This window comes from Pelmatolapia mariae, linkage group LG8 (assembly GCF_036321145.2).
Source record: "Pelmatolapia mariae isolate MD_Pm_ZW linkage group LG8, Pm_UMD_F_2, whole genome shotgun sequence".
Lineage (NCBI taxonomy): Eukaryota > Metazoa > Chordata > Actinopteri > Cichliformes > Cichlidae > Pelmatolapia > Pelmatolapia mariae.
The window spans coordinates 10949953-10969358 of record NC_086234.1 but is presented as its reverse complement, the minus strand read 5'-3'; the positions used below and the strand labels follow the sequence as shown (position 1 = coordinate 10969358).

Below are 19406 nucleotides of genomic sequence, written 5' to 3'. Positions count from 1 at the left end.
ACTTGGGAGGCTGGATAGTGTCGAGGCTTCTTCTTTTTTTGACTATGATGATTGTGTTGAAATGAGTTTCAGCAGTTTGATGCTGCAGTGAAACAACAGTCAGGGGTTAGCCAACATGTAGTGTGTGCTGATAAGCATGAAGCATGTGTTATATTTTCACTCCAGCCCTTCTGTAACAATTCTACAGGGTAATATAATCACTGGTCTGCTCCTCAAAAATGTGCTTATAGCTGTTTGAGGTGTTATCACATGAGATGTTTTCCATTAGAAAATAAATCACCAGTTTGCAAAGGCATCAATAATAATTTAGACGTGAGAGTATAGAAGGCACCGTGCTCTAGGGGGTAGTTTGCATTGATTCATCTATGTAAGAAAATACGTGCCATGACATGACTTTGTCCCACTGACCTTCAGCTATGGAAATCTAATCTATAACTGCTGAAACATTTAGACTTTAGAGTGTTTTGAATGACTTGCAGCTCATAATTCCATGTCTATTCTCTTGATTTGTATCCAGAAAGATGTTTATGCTAATGAGCAAAACTGTGCCGTACTGTCTGTGTCTGATCATTGCAACATTTGGTCATGCAGTATGTTTTCCCACTGGGAAAGCACACTGTCAACAATAACACTCCCCCAAAGGCTGCCAAAGCTTTTTTGTGCTCAGTCACAGACAAAGCCACATCTACACCATTTGCTTACAATGAAAGGACATTTGTTTTTCATAATTACAATCAGCTTCAATGCCAAGTGAGATACAAAAGCGGAGACAAGCCACAGAACCACAAAATTGCATCACTGTAAAAGTTATTAATCTAATTTAAAAATGTTTATTCGTGATATTATAAAACTATAACTGGTTATTTTGACTTCTACTCATTATTTTGTCAATCAGCAGGTTAACTGTTGTGTTTAAGCTAAATATCTGTTATTTTTAAATGCTGGGTACCTAAAATAAACATTGGGTTACATTATAAACTTTACAAAAAGTGGCTATATCTCACAAATGATAACTTTAGTAAACAGCTTCTTTATACATTTATATGCTCAATAAAAAGTCTTTTTCATACAACATGATGTTTATTTTGTAACTTACAATTAAAAGTTAAAATAAAATAGAAAGAAGAATATGATTTAGGGTATGTGGTTACCTTTATAAGTTGCTACCAGTTGGCCAGGCAATGTGATGTGTTTCAGAATGACATTGCCTGGCCAAGTGGTAGCAACCTATTAAGGTAGCAACACACCAGAATAAAGATTTAAAATTATACTAAGTAAAGAATGCATCTTGCTAACAATTCAGCTACCAAGCGCTACAGTCAGTCAAATGTTTGCATCCAAATGTGGTGGGCAACAGTCAAATAGCTAAACTCAGGGCTTCAGAATGTTGGTACACAAAATACAAATTACAATGGGACTTTGTCTTTTAGATCAAGTCTCCGATGTTTATTGATATAAAACAGAAAAATGGAAAGAGGATCAGCAAAGCCTCAAAGAGGAGAAGCTAGAAAGAGCAAATGTTTGACCTTTTTGCTTAAAATATGATTCAGTTTGTTAACTGATTGCTAAAATGGTTGCTGATTCAGTGTCTTGATTGTTAGATTAGATAGTTATTTCAGCTCTGTCTGCACCTTTACTCAAAAATATGTTTTTTGTGAGAATAAAAATCATGGTTTTTTTTGTCATATGTCATTAGTTTAAATGCATTCTGTTGGATAGGAAAAGGATGCTTTTATTCTGAAAAAATCTGTTGTATGGAAAGTAAAACTAAGGCATCCCCCAACTTGGATGTAAAGGAAATGCTTTTCATTTGCTCTAGAGCTGATAACAACCTCACTCACTGATGCACTACAAGCCCTGGAGATACAGTGATTGCAACATATGGTGATAATAAGTGAGCAATGCGTGCTAGCAGACTGCTTCCTCCTGTATTTGGCGGCTTGCTTTCGTGGCCTGCCTGTTTCATAATGTCTCATAGAGCTAGACAGTTGTGTGGCAGTTAACAGGGAGCAGGGATCACAGTCAGTCATCAAAAAGCAGAGTGGTTTCTCTCATGGAGAATCATGGCAAGGAGTAAAATGAGGTTAGAGATCAGGGTGATCATAATAATGATGTGTCTCAGGGCCGATTTTCACAGTGCGTCTCTTTGTGGGCGAAGCCTAGTCAGTGGGTGGCTCTTCACACAAACGTCTATTTTACCACTGGTGAACTGAGGATTGTTCGAAACTTCTTCCTCCCCACGTTCATTCTCTCTGCATCTGGAGACTAAGCAAAAGACAAATATACACCATGGGGGTATGTATTTGTAATGCTGCTACGCTATATGGTCTATTTTTGCAAAATGACAAATTTGTTATTCGGCTGCAAATGTCATTCGTCCTACTTGAAAACACGACCTCATTTATGCTTCTGTGTTGTGCTATTCACAGTTTATATTATTTTCCCTGGGGATGTTTGTAGCTTAAAATGCATTAAAAGAAGTGGAAAAGGGTATTTGTTTGCTTTTCATCATTGTTATACCACTCTGTTGTTTTAGATATTGAACATTTGGAATTTATCTAAAATTTGCTTCTTTGTTTTCTACATTCAGCAGTTAGGCCTTTTTATGAAAACTGTTTGGCAGTAGTGGGTGACACATGGCTGGCATTAGAGAGGGAAATGCGCTCCGTTGCAGAGAGAGGGGCTCAACAAGGAGACAGGAAAGGATTTGATCATCAGATCTGTCTTCCCTTGAGAGGGAAAACGCCTTGCTCTCTGAACATACTGAGAAACTCCCTCATTTGCAGTCTTTTATGACTGCCTACTGTAAGATGAGGAGGAAGACAAGAGAGGCTAGGACTGCTGGTTTTTCTTTGAAGCACAGCATGCCATCAAAGAAATGCTAACCTTTTTTGCATTGCTGCGGTGTTTATTTGCTGGGCCGAATCTGATACGAGGTAAATGTTGAGTCTGTTGTGTGCTGGGCAGCATTTTGAACCAAATCTGACACATGGACACATGCGCTCTGAGCCATCAGTGATGTCTGTCCAACTTGGCTAAATTACAAGAGGAAATAAATAAAAAGAGCTCTGTACTTATGCCAGTTCATCGCTGTACTATCGCATCCAGCAGCTGGGCCACAGCAGGGGACTAGTTAGCCGCTTAGTTAGCCATAGAGATGCCTTCAGCTTCATTGCAAAAACTCATTAGTGCAGACTAGTTGGAGTCCATTTTCATCATGTTCAGCTTGAGTGGCACACTGTTTCTCATGTGTAGCTGCACCAGCAGGTGTTTGGTCCTTCGGCGCTTGTGCACTTTAGTCCTGTAAAAAAGCCAAAACTCCTACATATCTGCTTGGTTGTTTTTCATTAGTGCACTTCCAGTAGCTTGATACTTCTGGCTACCAGAAATATGAAGCTACTGGAAACGTTAGCGTGGTAATCAAGGTGAAGCAGAGGGTTGTTTTTATAGTTTCCCCACCCTTGTCGTTACTACCATACCGGTGTGGGGTCTGATATAAAATCCTACATGCTCCAGGCCACACATTTCATCCTGCATTCCTGTGTCTGTAATTGATTCTTGTCAAAATATGGAAGGGGGTTGGGTGTACGCTGTGAAGGGAAATGAAGACGCAGAGAGAAAGAAAATAGGGGGTGGATGACATCATACAACAAGCCCAAGCTGGGGAAGATGAAATTTAGGGAGCTATGGTAACTGGTGCCAAAATGCATCCCCTAATGATAAAGAGGAATTTTTAACATATCTATCATTTGCATATGTCCAATTAGGTTTCCTTTAGATCCTGCTGGGGTGATGGCAATGGGGGGTTTCTGTTTCCGGGTTCCCTCCCCCAGAGACGTCATGGGGGTGCCAGCCTTTTTACATTTTGATCCTGAATTCATTTCTGTGGGTTTTTTTGGGGGGAATTGTGTATACAGTTAAGTAGCACTTGGCAAATCTACATATGCCCCATATGCATTTTTATAAGGAACCAATTTTGATGTCTTTATCACACAAAAAGCACAAATATTTGCTGTTTCTGCCTTTTTAAATGTGAAGAGTTGCAACCTTCCCTGTTCTAAATTTGACATTACAGTAGTTTGATTGCTGAGAAATCAAAATAAGAAATCTAACAACCTCTTTTTCACACATGAACTTTCAGTTTTGTTTAGGTGATATTTCTGGCAAGGCGATGTGCAGGAAACTGCGCACACAACATTGCCTTCTCACTGGTAATTCAACTGATAATTAATTATTGTGTTCAGTTGGCTTACACGCACTCTTTGGTGCTGGGGAGCTTGCAGATTGAAGACCGTTTGATGTCCAATCAAACCTCACGTGACATTTGCTTTCTCACATCTTCACACCTCAGCACCTCTGTTGGGTGATGTCTAGAATAGTTCAGGGCTGCAGTGCGTATTTGAAAATGGCCTATGCTGGTCTGTCTAAAGTTTAGAGAGACCAGCATAGGCCATTTTCAAATGAATGGTTTAGAGTCTAAACCAATAGTGGGGGAAAGTCAAGCAAAGGGGAAATTAATTGTCACTCACACTTCCAAATTACATTGTTTAAGGAGACTAAATATGTCATAATTACACACAGTTTTGCTGTCTGGATTTACATGTTACATTCTGCCAACTTTTACATGGGCTTTGCCCATTAATATGCAGTAAATATATTCTAATGTGGGCCCTTATCACTAGACTTTCTTGCACTTTCTTGCATACCCAGTTTGTCAAGTATAGATGAGATATCTGTAGCACATCATCTATCTCACTCTCAAACACACTGCATGTCATTAGAAGACAGTTAAAGTTGCTGATTCAGGCGTTTGCTTTAAAAAAAACAAAACTTTTCCATTCAAGGAAATGATGCCCCCTACTGTATTTATTGAAATGTTAATTCAGGCGCAGTGGATTACAGAATTGATTAATTTGTATTTTATTTCTAGTGAAGGATATTGCAATAGTAAAAGTTTCTCTTAAGGGCTTCAACTGCATTTTATCATTGAAATCAGCATTGATCTGTTTCTATAGAAACTAACTATTAAAACATGTTCAAATTGTTGTTCTGGAGCAGAAGATAACTTGATTAGCAGGGGCATGTTTTACTTTCAACCTCTGGGTTCTCACAAGAAATCATTTTTTTCTATATCTGCATTCCCCAGTGTGTAGCACTGAGAGGATTTCCCTTTCCAATTTAAACAAAGGGTTTTGTTCACATCTCATTTATAAACAATAAAATTTTGAACTTTTAGACAAACTCATAGTCGAGCTACAAAATAATAACACAAATATACAGACCTGAGATTTACGATTAAATTGCTAAAAGTTCAGAATGCAACAGAAATGGATCGTTTTGCTAAGCCTTGCCTGAATAATTGTCACTTTTCAAGCTTCTGTGATGATTTGCACAAAATGTTAGAAATGCTGTGTCCTTGATTCCTTACAAGAGTAAACAAAAGCCGGCCTCTCATCTCTGGTTTGCTCTAAAGCCAAACAGTGATTCCACTCAATAAGAGGACGGTGAGATTGTCGGCTTCTAAATGGCAGCCATTGAGAATTCCTGTTGCGCTGCCATTTGTGATGGTTTTTGCATTGTCACCAAAGATGCGTCTAATTAAAGCAAGCCACATTAACCAGAGTAATTGCATTTTTTTCTCGCTGTTAATGTGTCAGTGCATGAATTGGAGGGAAATGGTTGCCGGATTGGTTTACATAAGCTATATTTTTGCACAAAGAATAAAAAGGCTGTGGGTTTTTATTGTAGTGAAACAATTAGATTCTATCAGAAGGCAGATTTTTAAAAATTCAGTAATTAAAACACTGTTAGCTGAGTTCAGTTTACAATAATGTGTGGTGTGATTACAGTTACCCATTTGTCTCCTTTTTATAAAAGTTACAGGGAAGTGTCAGGAACAGGAAAATAAAGCTGGAGTGAATTCTGACAGCCTCTCTGAGTCACATCAGCTGATTGGCAGCCACCCTGATGTCATTTGTTTTTGTGGGGCAAGGACAGGTCACACTGACTGATCTGTATTCCCTCTTTCTTTCCTTCTTTTTGTCTCTCTCTGTCTGTTTCTGAGATTGTCTCACTTCCCCCTCTTTACCTCCTCAGGCTTTAGATTTTCATGCCTTTTTTGTACCAACTCCCTCTGATACCCTTTGTATCTCCACTTTGTTTCCTTCTATCTTGTGTCTTCCACTGAAACAACGCCTTTTAGTTTGAATGAAAGAATGCTAATGAAGTCCCAGATATTAGAACAAGAGTTTCTGAAGTCTCATTAGATTTGTTTTAATGCTAGAGATTATCCTCTTCCCAGTTCCCTCTTCTTACTTGTCTCTTTGAAGCCATAAGAAAGGAAAATGGGTGCTGTTTATGTCAGAACAACACAATACTTTGTAAAGACGACCTTTGTGTCATTTATATTTCTGAGCTTTAAGGATGTAGGAAAGTAAACAACTGCATTACGACACTGTAATCAGCTTCAGCGTTTAAATTTGTGGTTCAGTTTATTAGAACTGAGGGTAAAATTCTTAGACTTTTTTGTGGGAGGCTAATAAATAATGCATCAAAAGCATGACTGCAATCACAATAGCCAAAATGGGTAGGCTGTCATCACAAGATATGTGATGATGTCTAGACAGATGGGTGCCATTTGTATCAAAGCTAAGTGGTCCTGCAAAGATGTGTTGTGTTAATACTAAATCTGTTTCCACTACAGCGTAGTGTTGTAATAAAACATCTTCAAAGGGTAGACTGATAATTTAACTTGTTTTACAACGGCAAGCTGCACTAATAGGCTAATTGTAGTTAGGTCATCAATCGATCTGACAAATCTTGTCTGATACTAGTGGATTTTGGGAGATCTTGGGTCTCTCTATGAGCTGCCAGTTCTGCCGCTTGTCTAATCACTCCTGACCCTATTAGAAATGAGTCTCTCTTTGTTACTGTGCGGTACTGTCAGTTCTAGGAGAACAAAAAGTGCCATTGTCTGTCATTGCCCTTGCTGGGATAGAAGTAATCTGTGGCAGTTGAGCTGCCTCAGGATTGTTATAATCCAGATTCAGTATTAATGACAGTCTAATCCGTGCATTTTTGACCCTCCAGAGAGGCTGACATGGCATCTCTGTTGTTATTTGCTTGTGTAATGTCACTAATTCTAAAAATGGAGGGGGCTTGCTTTCAGCTTATGTCATTTGGCAAGCGTTACTCTGTTCAGATTTTTGTGCCGCCAAGATGCTGCACTTGCCGATACCAGCGCAGACAATGCACCTCTATGTTGTTGCTGGATTTGCCAGATATATCCATAGATTCACTTTGAATTCTAGCAGCTTTGAGAAATGCTTCATGTTTCCTTGGTTTTCTTCCATTCCTGAAAATATTCCAGCATGAGACCCATGTGCCTGAAAAACATTAATTGTACCCCGTAGCACCACGGGGTGTGTTTGCTCACCCATGCACAATGTGCATTGAGGGCAAATGACATGAATGGTAAAATAGTGCTCCTCTTCATCAGAATGCACTCAGAAGGGGGCTCTTTTGCTTTTTGTTCATCACAAAGGGATTCAGAGATAGATGAGAAGATGTGTGCGAAATCCATCACACAGCTCCTAGCTTGGCACAGTGATCAGTAACCCCCCCTCCAACCAGAATCCCTCCTACACTTTCTTATCTTCTGTTCTCAGAGCTGTGCACGTGGGGCCTTTTGTTTACAGCTCTTCGCAACGATCCACACCAGTAATCCCTGTGACAGATAGCATGACTGTCTGACAAGCCCGCAACCTATAACATCCTATTTAATAAAGTCAAGACTGATACTGGGTACAACTTAGTAATAACACTGTGCCTAGCCACAATATGTTTTCACGTTGGTATTCATAAAAATGGCCTTCCACACTTAAAATTCAGAATAAAAGGCCATATTTAACCCAGTTTTTTTTTTTTGTTGTTGTTAAACTCCACTAAAGCATATTTTCATGATTCAAAATAACCCGTTTACCCTTTAAGGGAACCATCATCTCATTGAAGAGGAGGTTGGAGCTCTGTGCCTGAAGTGACCAAATTAAGCTATCCACACTCAGTAATGTTATAGAGAGCAATGAACAAAAAAGAATGCCTGAACAGAGCGTTCAAAGCAGTGTGAAGCCTGAGTTAGCTCATGACGATCACGTCTACATTATTTTAAACTTTGTCTGTTTTTATTATGAGCATCCAACAACAAGTCTCCCTTAATCAAATAAAAGGGATTTTTACTCAACTCAAAACCTGCGACCACAAAAACTGTCCATGCACTAGAAAATTAAACACACACTGAACTGCACTGTATTCTACATGGAACACAGCAAACAAATGAGCTCATGTTCTTGCTGTCAGGAAGTGAACCTCAAGCTTCTGTGGTGCTTGTATAAAGAGTGTCTGCACTCACCACATACTGCCTTTTTTGTTTCTGGAAATGGTTGAGAGGGTGAGGGCGGCATGCAGCACTGACCAGGCCTGGAATCAAACCAAAACCACTGCAGTAAGGAGACGACCTAGTACATGATGCACACCCTCAGCAAGGTGCTGGGACACTGCAGCATGCACATATGTCTTATTGTAGTGTGTTTAAGGCTTTGAAATACAATTTGCTGAAACTTTGAAATACTTTGTGACATGATAAGTACTGTGAAAAATGTCATTAAGTGGGACTGTACTTCACTGGGTGTACACAATTTAACAGTTATGAAGGCTCTTGATATGTTTATTACTAGGAAACATTTCAGTTTACTGACAACAACACCAGTGTTTCATAGCAGGAATGTTCCAGCCTTGTGAATAATCTCTTTAGAAGCCAGCGGAAAGCACACTAGAAATGAAAGTACACATTTGATGATAGACTATAAATAAATAATGAACAGCACCAGACAAATAAATCACTATACTCTAAATAAATCTCATTGGTCAGTGTGTCTGAGCTTGTTTATCAGTTTAATCTTCTGAATTTATCGCAGCAATATCACAGCAAAGCCTTTAAAAATGTAGCATTATCTTGAATCAGCAGTCTTGGGTTTTATGAGGAGGAAATCAATGGTGTCGCAGCTCGAGTGTGACTTGCCATCCATCAGTCTGCAGGCTGACTGGAGCAGCTAATGTAGCTGATATGCTGAATGGCCAATTTCCTGTTACCTGTTAAAGAGAGTACAGCAGCCCCTCTCCCACCTCTTTGTTTCCCCGTAGGTCACTGCAACACAGATAAAAAGGACAGCATAAAGTAACATGCCGTGGCTTTGCATCTGTAATCTGAGCATCTGTATGATTTGCAGTCCAAGAAGAAATCCTATTTCTGATATTAAGTTGTGGCAACCAGTAAATGCTATACCCTGAAGAACTAGACCGAAGTCTCTCAGGTCTGTTTGGGATATCAGGATGCAACACTATCATTATTTTTATTTTCAGGATTATTGACATTGTGGTCCATGCATCCTGCATATTTGATCTGCTAGCCCTCCAGGCTGGGGCAGATCTCCTCCTACACGTTTCATGTTGCATGTCAAGTGATCACACTACAGAGCATTTACATCACTCCTTCCTGGAAGGAGAGTAGGGTGGGGGATGCAAGGTTATCTCCGTCTGATGACTAGATTGCACTATTTACTTGTGCTTTGCTCGAAACTAGATCAGCTGATTTGATGCTTTTGAAGAAAAAGATTCAAAGAGGTTTCAGAACTTTTTTCAGGCGTGGCTACTCATTGCTCCTGAGTGCATTGAACGTTATCCTGCAAATCATCCATATCCTGTTGACTTAGATTTCCAGGACGTTCTTTCCATCATCTCCTACTTCCTGTCTGAAAACATACTTTGGTTAGGACCATATAGGGGTGTCCAGCTGTTGCATGGTGATCCCACAGTTGACTTGAGTGCTTTTAAGTTTGCAGGTTATTACACCATGCTTTCCACAGCTGTTCTTTCATCTTTTTAGATTAGACAGAGGAAAGATGGGCCACATCCAGAAGAGGCCAATTAGATCAATCGGTATCCAAGCAGGAAATCATTTAAGTGCCTATGAGCAGAACCTTTTATATAGACAATCGATCACATTATATAAAACTTTACTTTAAAAAGTTTAAGCGTTCTTGTGGCATTGGTTTAACTGCAGCAGACAGCTTTTTTCACCCAAATTGCAGTAATAAACTAAAAAATATTTGCACCCACTTGGTAACACTAAGTGTACTAACTTGAATGGCCAGTTGAGGCTGTCTCCAAAGCATGGCAAACCTAAATGACGTCCATGTTTGTAGAAAAGCCAGAAAAAATGTTTGCACACAGTCTATATATGCTCATTGTTAGGAAAACTTACAATATGTTCATTACTTCTAAAACCATGATGACATTGGCTGTAATGCTAAACTAGATGCTACAAAAAATGTACAAGTTATTATATACAGCCTTTGTATGCAGCCTGTATACACGGTGAACATTGTGCAGTATGTAGCAGCTAAAAGTCAAGCTATATTTTCCTTCTGAGGTAAGTGGATCATTATGATGAAACGTCTGTAAATTTTAAACCCCTAGGATTTTGCTTGTGTGTATTGGAACAATTTAGCCTTTTTTTTTGTCACTCGTCTGGTATTTTTCAACTCGATTTTATTACAACATGAGTAATCTTAGACAACTAATTCTTGGCCTATGACTGTGTGGCACACCCACAAATAAATGTTACTGTCATAGCTCAAAAGTACACAGTTTTATTGAGCTATTTGGTTTTATAACGTGGCTTCATATGCTGTACAGCTGAGCCAATGCTGAGGCAGAGATGTGTTAGTTTAGTCAGTGTTTTTACACTCAACAGTCACTCAAAGCTGAACCAATAATGGCTCTAGCGCTTTTCCTCCCCATGTTCTTTTATGTTCCTTCATCTGATTGGCCATTCTGTCTCTTCTTTCAACCTCACTCCTTTTAGTTCTCACAGTCCAGCTAATTTTACACACCCCCACCCACTTTTTGCTGTAAACCACAGTTCACACACAGGATATGATCTGTTGTTTCTCTTCCTGCTTGTGGACTGCAGGTTTTCTGAGTCAACTGCATACAATGACAGTGATGTGATGCTTGGAGAGTACTCCTGACCAGTGGTCAAAAGAGTTAGATTTACCCCACAAGCGGGACAGTGGTGTTGAGGTTTTGGATAGGATTATGTACGTGCACACCACATCAAGAATGTACCTTTCACTAGTTTTGTGAAAGGTATTCTAGGCATGCAGCAGATTAGATATAAATATAGCACTTGTGCCTCTTACTGATCATTTAAAAGACTTTTACAAGGCGCACGTACACACTCATATGTTTTTTCTCGCAGTAACCACAGCTGATTACATAAGATTGTTTTTTTGTTTTTTTTAATTTAATTAAAAATAGTGACTAGTTAATCTTTTAAGACTTTCTTTACTGGACACTTTGATTTGATTTGATCCATATCTTTATGTTGGCATCTGATAGACAGCCTGAACTATGTTTTTTTTCCCCCCTTTTTTCAGTAGCAACAGTGTAAAGTGGATAAATGAACAGTTATTGTTATATATTAAATCACAGCTAGACATTTTTAAAATTTCTTCCCACTTCCTATTTTTGGCAGTTTTCTCGCGAAAAACGTGTAGGCGTTGGTGTTTTTTTTTTCCTCTCTAGCATGTGAAACATCTCAGTTCCCAGACAAGGTTGCACAGATAGACATGACTTGTGGCTTTGTGCTGTAGCCAGATATATATATATATATACACAGATAGCATGAGAAATCATCAAGGGTTTTTTTCCTCCCTTGTGTGGGTGTATATGTTTCTTACATGCCCTTTAATGTCAGTCTACTGTTCACGGTTGTTTTGGCTTTGTCTGTACTAGAAGATGGTTTGTAGATGCCTGTGTGTGGCGATGTGTTTGCTCCCTCTTGTGCTGGAATACCACTGTTTCTCTGTCATGAATATTTACTACTTGGGGTTCACGGAGTTTAAATTTTGCAGGGAATTCTCAGCTGGGATCTTGTATAATCTTAACCCAGTTCTGGCTGAGGTGCTGCCAGGCTCCTGGGAGAGCAACTTTGGGAAGGATGTGAGAGGAGGAAGACAGACACTGCCACTGTGGGGATGTGTGTCGGATTATTGGATAGAAGGCTGAATAATAACTGTTTTTACATGCTGTACTTATAATGAACTGAGGATTTGTAAAGGTTTTTTGGGCAGCTGTTATGTCTGTCAAGTTGTGTCTGGGTTGTGTGACTGAGAATTTGGTTGACAGGCTGTCCAGACTGATCCTTTTTTTCTTTTCTTTTTTTCGCTGTTACAGACGGGCTAAATGCACAATTCAATCCATAATTTAAGTTGCTTAGGCGAATGAAATACAATTAAAAAGAGGTGGACTCTGAGTCATATAAATAGTTTGTTCATTTAAAACCTAAATTTTACTCACAGAAGTGTCTGTGTATATATGTGCATATGTGTGTACACACAGTCACCGGCCACTTTATTAGGTACACATGTCAAACGGCTTGTTAAGGATAATGCAAATCTCTTATTAGCCAATCACGTGACAGCAACTCAATGCTTTTAGGTATGTAGACATGGTCAAAAAGACTTGAAGAAGTTCAAAGCAAGTATCATGATGAAAAACAAAGTTGTTTTAAGTGAATATGAATGTGGTGTGGTTGTTGGTACCACACAGCCTGATATGAGTATTTCACAAACTACTGATCTGCTGTTGTTGATGTACTGGGATACTTGTCCAAAATATATATATATATATATGTAGTGAGGGTGCATTTCTTTCAGAGAAAATGCCCAGAGGTAAGAAGAAAATGGCCAGACTGAAGGGAGGGCAGCAGTTACTCAAATACCACTTGTTACAATGAATGTAAGCAGGAGAGAATCTCAGAAAGCACAACACATCGACCACGCCGTTTGCCTATTCTCAGCTTAGAACAGAAAACTGAGGCACCACAGAATTATTATTGATTTGTATTACAGTTCTAGTTTCATTTTGACTTTTTGTTTTACATTTTGTGTAGTTTCAGTTAAGAGTCTCAATGAACGTGCCCATCAGCACCTCATCTGGCAAGCTGTGATAACAAATTTGACCTGACTCCTTGTTTCCTCCTGTCACAAAATCATTTCAGTTCTCATTTTTTTTCTCATTAAATTTGTATTTTTATTCTAGTTAAATAAAAGGTTTTTTCCTCATCTAATTTTAGTTTTTTCATATTTTTTAGTTAACATTACTCCACAGTCACCAAATAGAGAAGTGAAAACTTTGATCTACCCTATGTAAAAAGCCAGGCACAGTTATTAGGTTTCATCCATTGATTGTCTTTTCTTTGTTAGGGCAAAGCATCCAATAGATGCTCAGAAATTTCTCTAAAAACAAACAATGTATGTCATTGTGAAACTAATTTGATTAGAAATATGTGAAATTAATATCTGAAAGGACACCAAAGATCTCCACAGAAATCAATGGAAAAATAACATTAGCGGTCGTGACCCATATCTCAACAAAGTATGCTGTATTTTCTTTCTGTTCTGTCTGATTTTGGTTTCTTTGTGCATTTTGGCATTTCATATTTACATTCACTTATGTCCCTTTCTTTCTAATGTGGGACCCAAATAAAAGGTTGAAATGAAGGGATAATCATTTACGGAATGGAAAATCTTGGCTGACCAAACACACAGGGTTGGTGTTAGTTTCTGCTAAAGGTGGCCTTGCTTCAGCGAATCCTTATCTTGCAAATAACCTATTTTCTGCTATATTAAGTTCAGCTTTAAGTTCATTGTTTCCATCTCACCCCACAGATGCTCAATTGTACTGAGCTCTGGGTAATTTAGTGCCCTATCACGGTATTGGTTTTCGATCTGAGAGAGCCACAGGTGCGTATTAAATCAGACTTCTCATTTAGCTGTCCACTAAATAAATATCAGTATCGATGTGGCCATCCACAGTCTGTCTGTAAAGGATCTAGTCCTGACTGGCCCCTTTAGGAAATTTTGAGATGCTTGATTATAACTCCGAATGCCAAGTTTGGAAGAGCTGCTATATGATCTTATCACATTCATATCCTGCTTACTTTGGCTGAGGGCCACTTACTGGTGCTCATCAAACCTGGATGCCAAGATCCACCGGTGTGTTTGGAAGTGACACAGACAGGCGAGGGAGTATCGGCTAACAAAATCACACTCCTCATTCCTGCCTGACCTCTTGCTCTGGATTATTAAGGCCACAGTGTGGTGACGGCTAATCAGGGACACGGCTCCATTCATAACTGATCAGAGAGAGCTGGCACACATGCTTTTATTTCTGAAGTGCCATTTATTATCATTTCTGCTGCTGCAGTTCTCATAAAGGCTGATTTTAGTCCCTTTCAAGTTTGACTCTAAACACCATAAATCACAGTGCACCTTGCCACTCTTCTCACTTTTACATTTCTATAACACTTTGTAAAACAGCTGCTAAACTGCAGCTCTCATTTCCTATAGGCCTTAACTTTTAAAGTTTACCACCGCCTTATTGCTTTTTATTTTAATAATTTCCATTACGTAGCACTTAGAAAATACTCAAACGTCATATTTTCCTTATTGCTTGGAAATGAATCAGTCTTTATTAGTCTTTGGGAAGGTCGTGAACTGTTGATAGAGGCTTTGTGTTTTTGGAAGTGACACATAGTGGCAGGTCAGAGAGGACTTTTGTGCTGGACTGATGCTGGGGCCCGATAGCAGCTAGGGTGAAGTGACATCTCTCTCCTCTCTCATTCTATGTGTGTGTGTGTGTGTGTGTGTGTGCGTGTGTGTGTGTGCGTGTGTGCATGTGTGTGTGTGTGTGATGGGAGTAGCTGCCCGCAGAGCTTATCTCTATAAATGGATTTGTGTTAGTGTACTCGGAAATCTCAGTGTGATGCTCTAATCTGATTGACCACAACCCTGGAGAGGTAGATGAGTCAAAGATGTCTGCTACATACATATAGGTGTCCATCTGTGTTTGACCTGCTGTTTGTCACCTTGGTTCTATTTGGGTTGAACTTAACAGGCTTTGGCAGGGAAAATGACAGCTGTATGCGTGATTTGGTGCAGAGCTGTAAATCTTACACCTGCAGGAAAAGCACATATGTTGCACTCGCACAATCTGTTCCTCACTGAGATGAACATCAGAGTGGAAGATTATTTTTTTATTAAGTTTCTTTTCTATATATATTCCTGTTTGACTAAGGTTTTAACTCTATTTGCTTTTAATCCCAGTAGCCGAGCTGTTGTTTGCGTATCTTTGTGGAACACATGACCTTTTGGCTGTGTTTACTTATAATGCATATTGAGCTCAGAATTTATTTTATACCCCTCTAGGTGTGCAAATGATTTCGTACCCTAGCATATTTTATCTGACAAGTACGACTGATTATTTATGGGCTGTTTTATCGCATGCACTGTTTGACGAAGTGATAGCTGTATGCAGTCATCACGGACAACCTGGCTTGCTAAATACAATTGGTTATATTGGCCTTGCTTTAGTTTAAATGATATTTATTTTGCAGCTGTAGTGGAGAACAAGACATTTTTTTAAATAACAATAATAAAATGTGCACACACGATTGACTGACTCACTTCACCATATTTTCCCCCACCTGTCACAACTATGCATTCTTTGCCTTTTTCATGTGCCCCGTAAGAGATTGGGTTAAATATTGTATCTGACACAAAATTTTTGATGTATTACTGCTTTTCACAGTAATTCAGTTTTACACGTACAAAGTTGTACACGTTTGTATTCTGCTTTTAGCAGCTTTCACGGTTTGCAGTCTTTTGCTCTCACTGCATCTGATTGCATTACAGGAAGGTTCTTCTATTATTCAACAGTTTGCTTGATCTGGCTCCACACTGTCAGACCTTATATTATTTATTTATGCACTTGGAGACGATATGAGATTTAAAGCAGTCTCTCATGGTGCTTCCCAGGAACTTTGTTATAATCTAAAACTGTATTGTGCAGACTTAACAATATGATCTTTCCTTTTTGGGGGCGGAATTTGGTTTCTGTTCCACTCTGTCCTGCCTGAATCTGGATGTTCTGGCTTGTGCTGTTATTTGATTATCATGGGAATCCTGAAGTGTGGCAATTCATTTATTACAGCAAATGTTGACTGCCTGTTTTCCAGTGGGAAAGGGCGGAACAAGGATAGGGCTTTAGGAGATGTTTCTATTAGTTTATTGTAACAGCCAGAGAGAGGGAGAGAAACCCCTCCATCCGCACCTTCCTTTCACACGGCTAGACGTGACAGTCACCATAGCAACCACTCGGCATGCATGCTCCCCATCGCTATCAAGTGAAAACTGCAGAAATCTTTTCTTTTCTTTTCTTCTGTGTTTTTTTTCTTTCTTTTTTTGTTTTAGAAATTTGATTTTTAAGAATTAAAGTTTTATCCAAGAATCCTTCAGCTGAAGGTGAAACTGTATTTATAAGGTTTCCACATAAACAAAAAAAAAAAAGCTTCCCCCAGATTCTTTGGCTGTTCTGTGTTTTCAGGTAGATAAATTATGCTCCTTGTCCCCATTTCTTCACCCATCCTCCCCTCCTTCTTTATACACTCCTTTCAGGTCTCCCATGGGTAACGGAGGATTTTCTCACACATTCAGACTAAAATTGTTAAAAATGGATGAAAATAAATGTGTTGGCAGACATACATGAGGTGGATTTATGTAAACCTATGCTCCATTTCTGGCACATATAGAAAAGATGTGGAGGCTTTTTTTTTAAATTTGCAAATGAGGTGAGCTGGGATACCAAGTGTTCTGTGAGTAGGTGTTTGCTTGTTTTGAAAGAGTAATTTGTATTATAGATGGCTTGCAAAATGGGACTTCCCAAAAATAAACTAATGAAAGTTTTTTCCCAGTGTGTGTGGATTCTGTGCATTGCCATCCATTACCACTGTCTTGGACTTTGTGCCATCTCCACCATTCTTTTTTTTTTTATGAAGACAGTGTTCATGCTTCCTTCTCAATTTACATCAAAGCTAAATAGCATCATTATGGATGAAAGGCAAGGTGTTACTGTCTATATACAGTACCATTACTCATTACTTTGAGGAAGCTATCCCCTGAAATTTGTACTCTCCTGCTTGCCACATACCATTTCTGCTTAAGACAGGAACTACATCACCCCTTCCTCATCCTCTAGTTTCTTGTCCTCTTGTTTCTCTCTGTCTTAGCAGTGTTGTCAATTGTTTAATGTATTCTGTGTCCTTCTCCCTCTCTCCTAAAATAAAGGTGGTGAGAATCCCTTTAAGGCTTACAGTGCTGCTCCTCAAACATTTTGGCTGACTCCTGCTTGATAAACTCCTGGAAGTGAAAAGCTGAGACCCACAAGTGATCCAGGGATTCACGTCACTCCAACATGCCTTCTTCTGTCTAACTACTCCCTGGAGATAACTACAACAATGTGACCACTCGAATCGATCAGAACCATGTGACCTGCTATTATGGATACGAGGAAAGGCTTACACTGAATTAAAACTCATCCAGGTAATTCAGCACATTGTGACCTTTGCAATCTGACCATTTGTACTCTGTATAGCAGCTGCTGACTTATGTTTAAAAAAAATAAATCTTTTCACTGTTGAGATTAGTGTTTCACATCTTTTGCTTGGTACAGGGCTTTTCATTTTCTTTGTATATTAATAGACATTTTACTGCACTGCATCTTGGTCATTCAGTGACTTCCTCAATCTGGATATTCATGGCTCCAGCTTTTGTCTGCATCAGCTAGTAAACAGTACAAACAGGAAGTGGCACCATGGTGCATTGCTGTTAAAGCCTGGTCAGCTTAGTGCAAATTAAAAGGGTATGAGTATACAGAGTATAAAATGCTGTCGTTTGTATTTTCAGTATGAATTTGCCAGGGTTTTTTTTTTCTGGCTGAAAATGGACTTTAGGGAGTAGACTAAGCACATAAGTGCAATCGTTTCACCTACAGTTAAAAGCAATGAGTGAACGTCAGGAGGGGCTGGAGCCTGTTCCAGCTGTTATGTGGTGAGAGGCAGGGTATAGCCTCGACAGATGACCAGTGTATCACAGAGCTCACAGAGAGAGATGCAGAGAGCCAACCACACCTACAGCCAATTTAGAATCACCAATTAACCTAACAAGCATGTCTTTGGGGAAAAAAAAAAGAATCTCTTAGCAAGAAAAGCCCTGCATGCAACCAGGAGTCTGGAACGCATCAAAGTCACTTTTTTGTAATAATAATAAGAGAAACCCGATTAGCACCTTGTTCTGGTTAGATTTGATTGTCTTGCCCTTTAAAAAGTATTATGAACCTCATATTTTCTGCTTGCAGAATTGTGTTGTGACATTAAAGTGGGCAGTGCTAACACTGAAGACTCACTGTTTAAGGCATGAGAGGAGAACTAATGAAGACAGGCATGGAAGTGAATCCAGACAAAAAGGAATGTGTCTTGTCCACCTTTGATACAGAGGACAATTAAGTCCTGCGGCTCACAGTTGATATTGTATTGTGCACAAAGCTTGAAAGCTGAGGGGTGGTGAGATGCATAAAACAGGGTAAAGAAAACAGACCAAACAACAGAGCCTTTAACGAGGCAAAAACACCACAGAGGACGAGTGGGAAAACTCTTTTACGAAGTCAAAAAGCTAAGCTTTTACATTTCTGTAAACTGAGTAAAAACCTTTTTTTTTTTTTTTTTTTTTACAATGTTCAAGTTTTATTATAGTGGAATAGATTTATGTTTGTAGGTGCATTGGCTAACTACAGAAGCTTGCAAACACATCCAAGATTAGTATTCCAGCAGCTAACCACATATGGAAGAGCAACATCTAATGTTCTTCATATTAGATAGCTAACCAGTAGCATTTTTTAAATATATTTTTAGGGCTTTATTAGCTTTTACCACTTATGTGTTATGACCACAAAGGGGCCTTCTGCATTACCTTTATATATGAGTCACCTGCTCAACCCAGTGAGCTAAACCATATGTAATAGAGACAGCACATGTTAATGGACACGAGTATAAAAATATAAGATATAAAGATGCCAGTTTTTAGCAAACCTGCTGCACGTGAACCAATCGACAGGCCAGGGATTGGAATCAGACTGACTGGTAACCGGCTGGTTAACCACACATGTGTTTCATTACTAGCCCATCTAGTTCATGTGTGTACAACATGCACACAGCAGTGCAGACAAATATTCATGCACACACTCACAACCACAAATTAAATTAATATAGAACTTCTTTACTGTAAAACAAAGACACAATGCACACAAAGGTAAACCATGGGGGGAACCACCATGAAAGTGTAAAAACAAACCTTTTTATACACTTAAATCAAATGTCACCGCTTTAAATCTTTGCTCAGTATGAGCGAAGCAGTTACAAGAAAATTTCGGTGATAAGTAAAAAAAAAAGG

The 19406-nt window shown here is 39.0% G+C and overlaps 1 protein-coding gene across 2 annotated transcripts in view; it reads left to right on the top strand.

Annotated features, from left to right (window-relative positions):
• ptprea (protein tyrosine phosphatase receptor type Ea) overlaps positions 1-19406 on the top strand; it is a 58592-nt gene that overhangs the window by 8265 nt on the left and 30921 nt on the right. The window contains exons 1-2 of one of the 2 annotated variants that reach the window (XM_063482820.1): positions 2178-2295; positions 17247-17501. The gene's annotated coding sequence lies outside the window, so the exon portion shown is untranslated. Of the gene's footprint in view, positions 1-2177; positions 2296-17246; positions 17502-19406 lie in introns of those variants that run through there. The other variant, XM_063482821.1, reaches the window with a different exon arrangement.